At 34.7% G+C, this 14,307-nt stretch overlaps 2 long non-coding RNA genes across 3 annotated transcripts; both read right to left on the minus strand.

Annotated features, from left to right (window-relative positions):
• Positions 1–10,245: 10,245 nt before the first annotated feature.
• On the minus strand, positions 10,246–11,359 carry LOC107915866 (uncharacterized). 2 transcript variants are annotated; one of them, XR_005914620.1, is made up of 3 exons: positions 10,858–11,350; positions 10,666–10,774; positions 10,246–10,575 (listed from the first exon to the last, which is right to left on the minus strand). It is a non-coding gene; the product is annotated as an uncharacterized lncRNA (long non-coding RNA). The 2 variants fall into 2 exon arrangements; XR_001689299.2 differs by having other exon boundaries at positions 10,666–11,359.
• Positions 11,360–12,100: 741 nt separating this feature from the next.
• Positions 12,101–13,871, minus strand: LOC107955756 (uncharacterized). The gene is made up of 4 exons (XR_005914621.1): positions 13,706–13,871; positions 13,243–13,582; positions 12,790–12,958; positions 12,101–12,688 (listed from the first exon to the last, which is right to left on the minus strand). It is a non-coding gene; the product is annotated as an uncharacterized lncRNA (long non-coding RNA).
• Positions 13,872–14,307: the final 436 nt, after the last annotated feature.

The raw sequence follows: 14,307 nt of genomic DNA on the forward strand, positions 1-14,307 counted from the left end.
CTAGCCGACCATCTGACACTAACTTCAATATCTGATGTAATGATGACGGTACTACCCCCGACGAATGTATCCATGGTCTTCCTAATAAACAATTATAGGAAGGTTTGATGTCCATCATAATAAAATCTATCTCATAAACTGTTGGGCCAATCAGTAGAGGTATCTCAATTTTTCCCATGACCTTCCTTTCTGTACCGTCAAAAGCCCTCACTACATTTTGACATGTTTTCATGTGCGAACTGTCTATGGGTAGCCTTTTGAGTGTGAATAATGGCAATACGTTCAAAGCCGATCCATTGTCAATCAATACTCCTGGCAAAATATACCCCTTGCATCGTGCAGTGATATGCAAAGCTTTGGTAGATCCCATGCCCCCAGGAGGTATTTCATCATCATTGAAAAATATGAAATTATCAGCACTGATATTATTGACCAACGAATCTAGTTTGCTGACAGAAATATCCTTGGACACATAGGTCTCATTTAGCATCTTCATCAGCGCATTTCGATGTACTTCTGAATTCAAGAGTAAGGCTAGCACAGATATGCGAGCCGGTTGTTTATGCAACTGCTCGACGACATTATACTCACTATGCTTCAAAAATTTGAGGAATTCCACAGCTTCTTCCTCCTTCACTAGCTTAACTATTTCCCCTTTTTACTCCCCTATTATGGCCCCTTTCATAGGTTCTGGATTGGCACTCACACACTAGCCTTTTGTAGTCTCTTTTCCAGGGATAGTTGTACTGCACTCGTAGCTCCATGGAACCTTCCTACTGTCCTGGTAAGAAAAGGTTGCAGGTTTCTTTATTATGATTCTTGGTATTACTGGCGTTCTCACTTAATCCTTCTTTGGTCGCGAGATGATGACCACATGCTGCGCTACTCTTGGAACCTTCGAGGATTCAGATGTGCAAATGCTCCCTTCCTCCTTAACTTCTTCATAAAATTCCATTTCCTTATTATCCATCAGGCCTTGAACCAGGGCTCTGAATTCTGTGCATTCCTGGATTTCATGTCCCTCCTCATGATGGAACTCATAGTAATTTTCCTTCTCTTCAAAGCTTCTTTTTGAATCCACTACCAGCAACCCTCTTTCTACCATCTTCTACCAAATCCATCTCAAAGGAATCTTTACTTCTGCGATGTCCTCTTTGATTTTCCTACCCATGTTACCTCCTATCATGTTCACTCTATTTTCATTATGATTAGGTAACGGATTCTCTGTACTGGGCGAATCATCCACTTTAACGATACCCATGCTTATGAGTCTTTCTACCAGCTTCTTAAATGCCGTACAATGTTCTATAGAATACCCTACGATTCCTGTGTGATAATTGCATTATGCATTTGCGTAATACCACTTGGGGTACGGAGGCTGTAGATGTTTCAAGTGGTAAGGGGAAACCACATGTGCATTAAATAGATTCTGATATAGTTCCTTATACGACATCAGAATCGGCGTAAATTGAAGCTTCTCCGTATTTTGCCTTGTATCAGATCCTCGTTTTGATGATCCTTATTGGTTAACAGCCACTTTTCCCGGCTAATTCACCGTAATTGTATTTGAATATGAACTTGTATTGTTGACCTCATTTTCCTTCTTCTTCGAGGCCGACCTTCTACTACTTTCTCCCACATCTATCTTCTCGCTTCTGATAGCATTTTCTATCATTTCGCCATTCATAACTATGTCAGAAAAGCTTTTAGTAGCACTTCCTAACATGTGTGTAATAAATGGGGCCTTCAAGGTGTTAACGAAAAGCATTGTCATCTATCTTTCTAGAAGAGATGGCTGAACTTGTACGGCAACCTCCCTCCATCTCTGTACGTATTACCTAAAACTTTTGCCTGGTTTCTTTTCCATATTCTGCAAAGTGATCCTATAAGGTACCATGTCAGTCACATGACTGTACTGTTTTATGAACGCCTGTTCCAGATCTCTCCATGAATTAATTTGGGTACGGTTCAATCGATTGTACCACTTGGATGCTGCCCCTGTGAGGCTATCCTGGAAGCAATGTATCAAGAGTTGGTCATTATTGACATAACCGGTCATTCGTCTGCAGAACATGGTAATATGAGCTTCAGGGCTACTAGTTCCATTGTACTTCTCAAACTCTGGCATTTGGAACTTGTAAGGGAGTACTAAATTCGGGACCAGACTCAATTCTTTAGCATCCATCCCATAGTAGCTCTCCGTACATTCTGTCACTCTAAATTTCTCTTCCAGCCATTTGTACTTCTCCTCTAACTATTTTGGCAACTCGTCATTCATTTTCTCCTTTCCAGCCGTCTCATCGAAATCAGGGATAATAGGATTAACAAGGTTGGCTCCGGGGTTAGAGCCTAATCCTGCCTGGAGATTCATTACCGTTACAGCGTCACCCTGAAATTGTTAAGGATTAATGGTAACAGAGGACCTACGCGGGTATATCTCAACTTGCTGGGAAGTAAAGTCTGGAGGATAAACAGGTCCCTCATTGTCTCCTTCTTCAACATTGAGCACAGAGCCTTTTCCTTTATCAATTCCCTTGTTGAACCATTGAGTTAACTGGGCCATCATACTCCCTTAAGATTCCATCATTTTGTCTATCATTTTTTGCTGCTCATTCATTTGCTTTTGAAGCTGCTCCTGCATTTCCTTTTGGGACTGTTCTAGCCTTTCCATCCTTTAATCCATATCCTTAGTTTTTGATCGAGTACCGTAGAGGTGTTTAGTAGGCTGGTTGGTTTCCAGATTAACTGAGGAGTAATGTAAATTAATTAAAATCTTTTAATATTTTTAAATGCATATGAAGTAATGCAATGCATGAATGCAAAAAAGACATCAATTTTGATTCAATTCTATATAAGAAAACTTTACTAGAAAGCAAATTTCTGTACATAAAGTGAATTACAAATAAAGCTTTGCCCTATTGCTTAGCATTCTAATCTTCCTAAGTAACACAGCTAACTCTTGCCCCCGATCTGATTCTAATTCATACTTCATACTCAGCATGTCTACTTGTACTGCCAAAGCTTGTACATGTCAGCTACTTCTCGGATCTGGACCACAGCTTCCTCCATAATATGATCTCTGCTCCTAACTTAGTTCTGAAAGTAGTGTAGCTGTTCCTTATTACGATTTTCATTTGCTTCCAAGTGCTTGATCCAGTTTTCACGATTTTGCAATGCCATTTCTAGTTCTTTAATTCTTTGCTTCATTTCCTCAATCTTGTTCAAGCTTGCTTTTAACTCTATTGCGGAATTTCGATTTCGATACTGATGAAGAGATCCTTCCAACACGATCACCCTATCCTTTAACTTACCTTTTTCCTTTTGGCTTTCTGACAAACTCTTTTCTAAAGTCTCGTTTCGTCTCTGCATTTCTTGGAATTTCTGTTCCCATCTATCGGCTTTGTTCTTTTCTTCTCGAATTTCTGCTCGCCACTGTTCTGACGTTTTTTCCAGCCCGGTAGTTCTCATTGACAGATGTAACTTTTTATAATCCGTCTTCAGACTACCCAGCTCCTCCTCAGCCTTATTTTTCTCTTTCCTTAATTTCTCAGTTTCAAGCTTCTAAACGTCTATGTCCAATCTCAAGTTTGTCTTTTCTTCCTCTATTTGCTCTATCTTCTTTTCTAAATCCGTATTTCTTCTCTCAAAATCTCGTCTTATGATTTCCAACTCAGAAGGAATAACCCCCAAATGCTCCTCTATTGGCTGGTGACCCTCTTGATTTACCTTGGGTATATTGTCATTGATTCTCCTACCCCACCATTCCTTATACTCAGGAGTTGTCATCAGACCCACAACTAACCCCCTCATTCGGCGAGTCTGTTTCCACGCGCTAGACATCTCTTGAATCTTCTTTCTATAACCATCATATTTGTACGAAAATTCATAATCACCTATCCCTTGGGTCGCAGGTATAAATTGTCTTGACCTATACTATCTCAATACCAACAACGGGGCATATCCACTAGCTCCCTAAATCCCAAGTAGTGGAACCCAATCGAAATTACCACACCTATACAGGATCTCATCTGGAAGTAACCAAGGAGCTCTCCACTCAACATCTTCCTCCTAAAGACTTTAAAGAATCGCCATCCACTTCTCCTCTGAAATGTCATCTCTCCTCGGCGTAGCTACTATCCCCTTTAGTGGTGAATAATTTTCAAAGAAAACCCAATACGAAACCTTATCCACCCTCAAAAAATGACTGTGAAACCATACAAGTAGAAACTGTTCACATCCAATAAATCTACCTTCACCTGTTTTTCGGCATGCACTCAACGACCTGAAGGGTTCTGCCAAAATTGCCAGAATTGGTGTAACCTTCTTATCAAGTCGGTCAAATAAATCGGTGACTGTTTCATCCACATGCCCCAAGGCCTTGGGGAAGACAACCAAGCCATATATACTTAAAGCAAAGACATCTAACCTCTTTCTCACGTCTGGGTGCGTTAGAATTGTATCTTTCAAACTTCTCCAAGGAGCGTATTTACTATCCCCCTTTTGCTTAATCCGTGCAGCAACCCACTGCTCACTCATCCCTATTATACCTATCAGCTTCTTTGAAAAGGTTGGCATATTTACCGCTCTCGAGTAGACGCTGTCCACTTGAAACTTTGAACATCAGAGTAAAGCCACATATTCTTCTATCGTAGGCACCAAATCGACATTCCCAAACGTGAAGCAACTGTAAGCATGATTCCAAAACTGGGCGAGAGCTCGAAACAAATGTTTGTCTACCTACACATCAAGCAAATAAGACAAATCCCCATAATTGTCATAAAATAACTGTCTAACCTCATTATTCCACTGATACCAGATTTCCTTCAACTCTTGCAAATTGTTTTGAGTTACACTGATGCAAGTAAAATCTCATAATTCTGATACATACCCATCAGCCAGGCTATCGCCCTTTTCTTGTTGTGTTGTTTCAGACCAAGTTCGGACAGCCGCATTATCCTCTACTTTATCAAGAAACCCTTTTTCCATGACGAGCTTTCTATCTAGCAATCGAATCTGAACTGACGCCTTTTATGATGAAATGAAATGCCATGTCATGCAAACAAAATTAGACACAAAAGTCAGTATCAAATATAAGCATATAATCAAGAAAGAGTAAAACGTCTATTAGGACATCTGCTAAGGTTTAGTGTAATTCTACCTAAGGCAAGCTCCTAAGGCTTATTATATGTGGTTTGGCTCTAAAGTAAAGGTACTCGAACCAGCAGATTCCTTGATCTTCACCCATTACAGGCTCATATAGATCAAGTTCAGTTCAGGGGGACACATTTTCCCTATGACTATACGGAGATGAAAATCTCAAGAAGGCATAGGTACCGATGTATCCCGAAAGCGATCCACTATCCTATACGAAGGTGAAAACCTCATGAAGGAATAGCTTCTCACTCCCACTTAGAGGGTAAAATTATCCAGTACATGTAATGTACAATGCAAAATAATTTAAAGTACTTAAATCAATTAAGCATGAATGCAAGAGGATTTTTCAAATGAATTTCATTTTTTCGACTATAAGACAAAAAATTAATCAACTTTGTGGCTCGACTCTCTTATTTTTTTAAAAAAAATGTTTTGTCTCCAGTGGAGTCGCCAAACAATTGAAACTATTCTTTTGAAAAATAAAAGTTTTAGGTTGTCAACTTTTAAAAAATGAAAATTGGGAGTCGCCACCAATCTTTTATTAAGGTGTGATTGGATCACCTAAAAAACGGCTTTGGTCTACGAGTTTTAGAAAAACGGATTTGGGAGTCGGTTACGTACGAGGAAGGATTAGCACCCTCGTAACGCCCAAAATTGGTACCTAGTTAATTAATTAGTGTCTTAATGTTGAAAATTTGAAAAATATAATCCTTAGCAAAAACTTAAAAACGTTACGTATTAAGACCCTTATCATTTCAGAGAAAGAAAATGCCACACCCAATGCGTTAGGGCACGACATTCTAATTTCCTCAAAAATGAATTAGGCCAAAATACTTGTACAATAAAAACTTAAAAGAATATCCATTTATTCAAGATTTAAGAAATCGCGGCCCAATACGTTAGGGCACAATTCCTCCAAAATTCCAAACTCGGAATATTTCCTTTATTATTTTTTAGAAAAAATCTTCATTTCAAGAAATCAATGCGTCACATCCAATACGTTAGGACACAACGTGTTGAATTCCCAATAATGAGTTCTTATGTTTTTGATTAAAGAGAAATGCTCGATTGTTAGATTTAACGAAGAAAATCGGAACCCAATACGTTAGGGCTCAATTTCCTTGAAAATCCTAAATACAAGCATTCTCTCAATTTTGAAAAGTTTGAAATCGAGTAAAAAAAATGATGTGATGCTACATTAAATATACAATGCAATAATAAATATTATAGCGTCATAGAAATAATATAAATAAATGAATAAATAAAATCAATATACATAATAAAAATAATCACATACAAAATATCAAATAAATGATCAAAATAAAAATAAAAACAATTCTTTTTAACATATAAACGAAAACATGAATTAATAATCGAACGAAGAAAATAAACAAAATATAAAGAATAAAAGGCACATAATATATGCATTGAAATTAAAAGTCATACACATAATTTACATATGAAATCTTGGGCTATGAAACTTATACATACATGATGCATTTATGAAAATAAAGGAAAAAATATAAATTATAAAGTATATAAAAAACATATATTTGCATTTTTAAAAATAAATATATTCATATATATATATAAATAAATAAAAATTAGTTAAAAATATTAATATGTATACATACATATATATACTAAAATTAATATATACATATAGATGAAAAAATTACATATAAATAAAAATAAAATAAAAATAATTATATTATACTACAAAAATAAATATGCGTATGTGAAAAATATATATATACATATATTTTTTAAAAAATAATTAAATATGAAAAAGAATAAAAAACTAATTAATAAAAAATAAAGAGAATGAAAAAAGACTAATTTGAACTGTAAATAAAAATTCTGAGGCAAATCTATAAATAAATGGAAACTGAAGGACCAAATTGAACGCACATATTACATGGAGGGACCGGAAGGGAAAATTTCCCTATTTCCCTAAACGGCGTCGTCCAATCAGGATCGAACTGAATATTAAAATGAATAAAATGGTAAATTTAAAAATAAAATAAAAACTTAATTGTAAAGATATTAAAAGGCAGAGGGGCTAAAAGTGTAAATTTCCCCTCCGCATAAAAACGTGCGGATCCTAAGGTGGATCGGGTCGGGTACTCAAAACGACGCCGTTTTGGGCGTTTGGGGGGCTATCCAAAACGACACCGTTTACCCTATATAAGCCCCCCAATCTTCAAAAAAAATCATTTTCCCTTTCTTAAAAAAACCCTAAAAAGAGCTCTCAACCTCTCCCCTCTCCTCCGGGCACCGGCCTAAGGCCTAGTCATTGGCCACCGTGCCGGCCGCCGATTTCCAGTGCCTGCACTGCCGTATGCGGTGGCCGAAAAAGGGGAAAACTCCCTATTCGGCCCTTTCGGCCTCCCTTAACCCGAATCCGGGCTCAAATCCTCCGAAAATTGACAAAAAATACCCCAAAAGCCCTCGGAACCTTTCGACTTCCGATCGTCTATCCTTGGAGACGAACCTCGGCCGTTCCAACGGCGATTCAGAAGCAAACCAAAGTAAGTTCTTTACTCTTTGTTTTATTGTGTTTTAGTAAAGTAAAAATAATAATAAAAATAGAGAAATAATCGATGCAAAAAAAATAAAATATCAACCTTTTTGAGTTTTGATTGATTCTCTGTTTGTGTTGTAAAATATCGTGCTTTTTTATCGATTTCGAATCCGGCCTCATTACAGTATGTTAAAATTGCTTTTATAGCGATCGTCAATACAAGAAGAAAAGAAATAAATAAAAAGAGATCTTCCAATATTTGCTTGATTTGATTTGATTCCTTGATTTTCTTTCCTTTCTTGTGTTTGCAGGTGATTGCATGGAGATTCGGCTCTTGGTGATGGTTGTGGCGCGAAGATCTTGCTGTTGCTAGGGTTTCAGAAACTGTTCTCGCCTATTTGGGCTAAACTGTAATTGGGCTTTAGGTTTGGGTCACTTATTTTAGGCCTATTCTGTTGTAATTGGGTTTGTATTATTTGGGCCTTTTTACCCGGGCCAAAATCGGGTATTACATATCATATATCTTTCCTATTTAGGATTAAATATATATATTATATATCTTTAAAAATATTATGTCTACTAATGGATTACTCTATTTTTGTTAACTTGTACACAAGTTTAGTGAGAGAAAACATTTTATGTTAAAAGTTACTTTTTCAAAGTTTACTTAAGAATCATTATTGATGTAGTGGTAAAGAATTTGTTTATAAATTCATTAAATATGAGTTTAATCTCTAAGCATGTTAATTTTAATTCTTTTATTTTAAAATTATATAAATGTATAAAAATACAAAAATGTCATCAAAATAATAATAACAGTCATTTGGTAAAAAGGTATAGTAGTCATTTTCTAACTGAAATTTTATTAATCAAATGCTACATCAATAATCAAAATTAATACTATATGAAACATATTAGTATGTTCTTTTCTACATGTTATTAGGCTAAAATTAAAACACTAATAAGAATGAAAAAAAAAACATAGATGGGTAAATTGCACCAACAATACTTAAACTTTGTTTAAAATTATTTTTCAGTCACCTAAATTTTAAAAGTTACATAATATAAGTTTTTATATTTTGGTCACTCTTCCATTAACTTTCATTAAGAAGATGATGTGAAGCATTAATTTAAAGGGTTAACAACTAGTTTGGCCCTAAAATATCAGTTTTGATACTTTGTTAACATTTTCTTGAAAATGTTTCAAAAATATAAAAAAATCTTAAAAAATAAATAAAAATATAAAATAATTAAAATTAATAAATATTATAAAAATTCCAAAATAAAAAAATTATTAAAAAACATTATAAATTCATTACTAAACAATACATTCTGGAAATAAGAATTTTAAATAATTTATTTAATTTAAATTTATTGAAAAACATAAAAAAAATAAATTTAAAGATTAAATTGAAAATATTATTACCATTTGCCCGTTGAGTAGTTGAGGCTTAGGCAACAAGGCCGTCCAGGTTATGATTAATTCTCAAATCTCGAAATATCCATCAGGCTCCCCAAAAAGGGTGTGCCGTTTCTTTTTTGGGAAAACTAATAAATGGGTACCCAACTATGCTGATGTTCCTATTTTGGTCACCTAACTTTAAAATTCTTCACTTTAGGCAAGTTTTTTTAACTGGTATAATAACATATTTAGTCCTCAATACTTACATATTCTATCAAATTGATTCTATTTCTAGATAATTTAATAAATTTATCCATTCACATTTACAAATTCTATCAATTTAATCATCGAACTTCCTATCCAAACTTTTAGCTTTTAAAATAGACATCCCATATCTATAAAATTGTAAAACCCATGAAAAAAAACCTCCAATAAAAAAACTTTGATATATGTTTAGGTTTTACATTGAACTAACACTGCGTTTGGTTCGCTGTATTGGATTAGAGATGTATTGGATTAGAAGTGTATTGGATTAGAGGTGTATTGGATTAGAGGTGTAATAGCAAATCAACTGTTTGGTTGAATGTAATGGAATAGATGCGTAATAGTAATCTTGTGTTTGGTTGAATGGAATAGAGGTGTAATAGCATAGTGGAAAAAACTAAAATGACTAGAATACCCTTAGCATAAATTTATTTTGGTAAATGATTATTGTTATTGTTATTTAAATTTTAATAAGATTATTATTATCAATAATAAATATTTTAATCATATTTAAACATAATTATTATTAAACATATTTTAATTAAAATATATAATTTAATAAAATTCTTAATAATTACCAGAAATTTGTTTTGGTTAATTATTATTGTTATTGTTATTTAAATTTTGATAAGATTATTAATATGAATAATAAATAATTTAATCATATTTAAACATAATTATTATTAAATATATTATACTTAAAATATATAATTTAATAAAATTCTTAATAATTAATATTCTTATATGAATTTACTCAAATCATAATATATTATATGATACTATAAAAGATAATTTGAAATAATTAATATTAAATATATTTTAATTAAAATATATGATTTAATAAAATTTAAAATAATTATAACTAATAAAATTTAATAAGTAAGAATTGAACTCTAAAAAATAAAAAAAACATAACCATATCGAATTATCATCAAGAACTCGATTGAATTTACAACAATTCTGAATTAAACGGAAGTACTGCCTCAATATCTCACTTTCAACTAAAAATATAAAGCAAGCATTCAATAGAAGAAATTCAAGCCGATACAATATCTCTTTCACCTTGCTCTCAACTCCAATTGGCCTTCCATGAAACCGATTCTTCACTTCAAACAAAATAGCTCACCAATCTAGCAGGAAAACGAATACTGTCCAAAGTTGCCATTGAAAATAACCTCCAACTTCATGTGTCCATTCCACAAGTTAAGGGAAAAAGCAATCTCTGCCAATTCTGGATTTATATGATGCATTGATAAATCAGGAAATAGAAGGCCATGAGGTAAGGTTGCTAAAAAATCACAATGAATCAAAAGTAATTTACCTCTCCAGGAAGGCTAAATTGCCAAGAGCACATGTTTCCTCTAAAGCACCAAAAACCAGAAGACATATTTGTTGACAAGTTGCAGTACTGCCTCAAGATCTTAGTTCAACTACAATATAAAGCAAGCATTCAGCAGAAGAAATCAAAAGCTTACTTGTTCCTCGTTTTCAGCAGAAGGGAATCTCTACTTACTCTGCCTATGTCATGAGCACCAATGCCAGAAACTAAACAATGAAGCTGAATGATGTCCATCACTGATCCTATGAATTAAAACAATCAATGCAATCAGCTAAATTCAGAAAAACAATTCAGAAAAACAATTACATGACAATGAAACATGAAACATGAAATAGTATAAGAACAATTTTATTACCATAATCCAAGTTTTGGTTAGTTCCCATTGCAACGGTAACATAGACACAGAAACATGCTCAATCATAATGACAGATACAAACACAATAACATCAGTCGAGGAAGATTACCACCATTTGATTGATACGCATGAACCCCGCAATAGTACATTCAATGACATAGAGTTGCAACCAGTAGCTAAGGTTAAATCCAGACGCACCATTGGCAGTTTCTAATGAAACTCTGAGTCGGTTTTGTACACCTCTTCTTAGACTGCCTACGACTCTTTCCCATTTGACTATCTCTAGATTTCAGAAGGATGACTTACAAAGATCATCTATGTGACTGTGTCTATTATAAGAGAATGACACAATAGCACAGTAATTGTCTAATAATAACTGCAGGTATACGGAGAAGAGAACAACAAAGTGAAATATTAATAATATTTGGGCTTTGCATAACTGAATGTATGAGGAAATCATATGCGAAGTGCTTGAATTATATTCCTTCTAAGCTCACGGTTTTCTTTGGATTCCCCTCTGGTTCATCCTCACCAAAGAAACGAGATTCATAGGTTCACAGATTCACAGATTCTAACATGTAAGTAGTAGCACGAATTGTAAACAAAGAAAAGGATTTCATGAAGTTTATTACAATTGATTCTCCTAATTTGTGGTTGTTAATTGCATAAATATTATATTTGCATGAGCTTGCATTGTATTTTCTTACATTCCAAACATATGAAAATGGTAAATAGTAAATATATTAAACTCTCCTAGGAGGAAGACAACTTCATCCATGGGGGACTGCAGGACACAGTTCTGGCATTTACTAATGGTTTGAGGCTGTGGCTAAGAACGAGCTCAAATAAATACAGACAGTGAGATAGGATCATCTCAAAAGATACTGGTTTTTATTTTCATTGCCACATTACGAGTTTGTATTCTTTGAGAGTTTCTAACAATTCTATGCAATACCAAGATGCAAAAGATCGATAGCCCAACAAAGGGGGCGGATGATCATTTATTTTTCATTCTCAAAGCGGAGCATTCATCATCAGTCTTAGATATTCATCCATCGAAACTCAACAACAAACAAATTATTACCATTTACCATAGGTGAAAAAAAATCTTTGCAACCCACACATCACAAGACTTCCACACAAAAGGTAAGAACACAAGGAAGTGTTGGGGAAGCTCATTAGCAAGTTTGTTATAAGTAACCTATGAACATTTAAACATGTCAATGCTCAAACTCACTCACCACTACCTTCTAATTCCATGGCCTTTAAACTTTCTGCCATCATTTGATCTCTGTTCTGTCTTTGTCTTTCTACAGCAACCATATACAGGGCTACATAAGAACTAATTGTGAATTACCAGCAAGAACAAGGAAACAAGATGAAGTTTATAATTCAAGAGTGAAAATAATTCAACAAAAAAGTGAAAATAATCCAATTTATCTGTCCGCATCTATCCTTCCTACAATTCACCTTTTAACAATTATAGACCTAGTAAGAAACCTATAACAATCACAAAAGGCACCAGCACTACTAAACAAACCCACACCAAAATAAAAGGATAAGCATTTACAAGTATTCTGAACAAGATCCAAGTTAGTAAGCAACTTTCCCATGTTTAGTTGTTACATGGCATGTTGAACATCTGCTATTCTGCAAAACTCCAAAAACAAAGAGTACTTCAAAAGCTGCTTCAAGGTGTAATTCATAATTTGACGGGACACTAGGATGCGAGATTGGAAAGAAAAGAGTACCTTTGTGCAAAATGGTTAAAATATAACTGTAGAAGCTAAAAAGAAACTACATATATTTCTACAACTTCTGCTTTGACCTCGTCCTCATTCCAATTTTCTCATTCTCATCTAGTTTGGGAACTACGTTGTTTTCAAGCTTTGTGCCTCCTTCTGACACGTCTTTCATTGGCTACAGAATAAAAACACTTATGAACCGCAAGGATACAAAATAGAAAGACTGAAAAAGACACCCAAAAACAAAAGAACCTGATCAACTTGTATAACTATTATGAGAAATTTAATAACTTGATCATAAATGGGGAATGCTACTGTTAAAGACCCGGGGAACACAAATGAGGGGAAAAGCAAACAAAATACAAATGCACATTGTAAATAAGAGCCTAGTAAAATGTTGATACTGTCATCTGCATGCAAGAAAAAAGGAATTTGCATATAGCTAGAATCAGCCTTTACCTGATAGGGCTTGGTAACTTGAGAAACCTTCCCCAAATGTGCTTCTTGAACAATTACTGGATCCCTAGATCCACCATTCTCTCCTGAAGCACTTGCAAGACTGCAGATTCCTCCACTTTGAGGAATACCCTGCATTGATTCTGCTACAATATCCTGCAAATGATCAGTATTTCCTAGATTGGAAGAATCAACTACAACCTTTTTTTCAAAAGTCTCTTCCAAAATCTCTGTTATTTTATCAACAACCAGTGCATTAGTCTCATCAGCTCCTCCTTGACTCTGATCATATGACAATGATACAGGCTGATCTGGAAGCGAATTTGGTTCAGTTGAATTTACACTGAAAAACAACAAACGTAATTGTAAACAAACCTCAGTTATCTGAATCAAGAAATAATCAGAATATCAGCACATGGTTAAATAACATGCCAAAAGAAATCAATATAAGAGCAGAAGTGGATACCTGTGAGCACAATCCTCTTCTTGAATTACAGAAGCATCTTTTGTTTGCCTCCTTTTTTAGTACCACGTGAAGGTGAGCTGTCAACTCTTCTTTTCCTTCCAGCTTGAATCCCTTCTTCAGATACTAAAGACTTTCCTGCATTGCTTTTTTCAAATCCAGATTCCAAATGATGAATTCCTCCTTGACTCTGATAGAAAAAGGAGAAATTAAATGAAAATTTGTAACATAGGGTAGAAAGAGTGAAGAGAAACAGAGGGATTTTCCATTACTCGAGTGGCGAGCTCGAGAGACTGAGCGTTGTCGACGATAGAACCAGCGATGGCTACGGTGACAGTGGGGATATCGTCGGCTTTTTGGTTTCACTGGTTGAGAAGAAGAAGGTTGGTTGAGAAGGCAATCGAAAGAGTGGCAGAGCGAAAAAGAAAAGAAAGGAAACGGAGGGAACAAATCGGCAGCAAAGAGGCATAATGGACTGGGAGGAAATCGGCAGAAAACAAAAGCAAAGAAATAAGAAAGGAAATCGGATGAAGGAACAGAAGAGAAACAAGGGGATGGGGGGAGGGCAAATCAGGGAGGTGATGCTCAATCAGTAGCTAATCTGG

Source organism: Gossypium hirsutum, chromosome D06 (assembly GCF_007990345.1).
Source record: "Gossypium hirsutum isolate 1008001.06 chromosome D06, Gossypium_hirsutum_v2.1, whole genome shotgun sequence".
Classification (NCBI taxonomy): domain Eukaryota; kingdom Viridiplantae; phylum Streptophyta; class Magnoliopsida; order Malvales; family Malvaceae; genus Gossypium; species Gossypium hirsutum.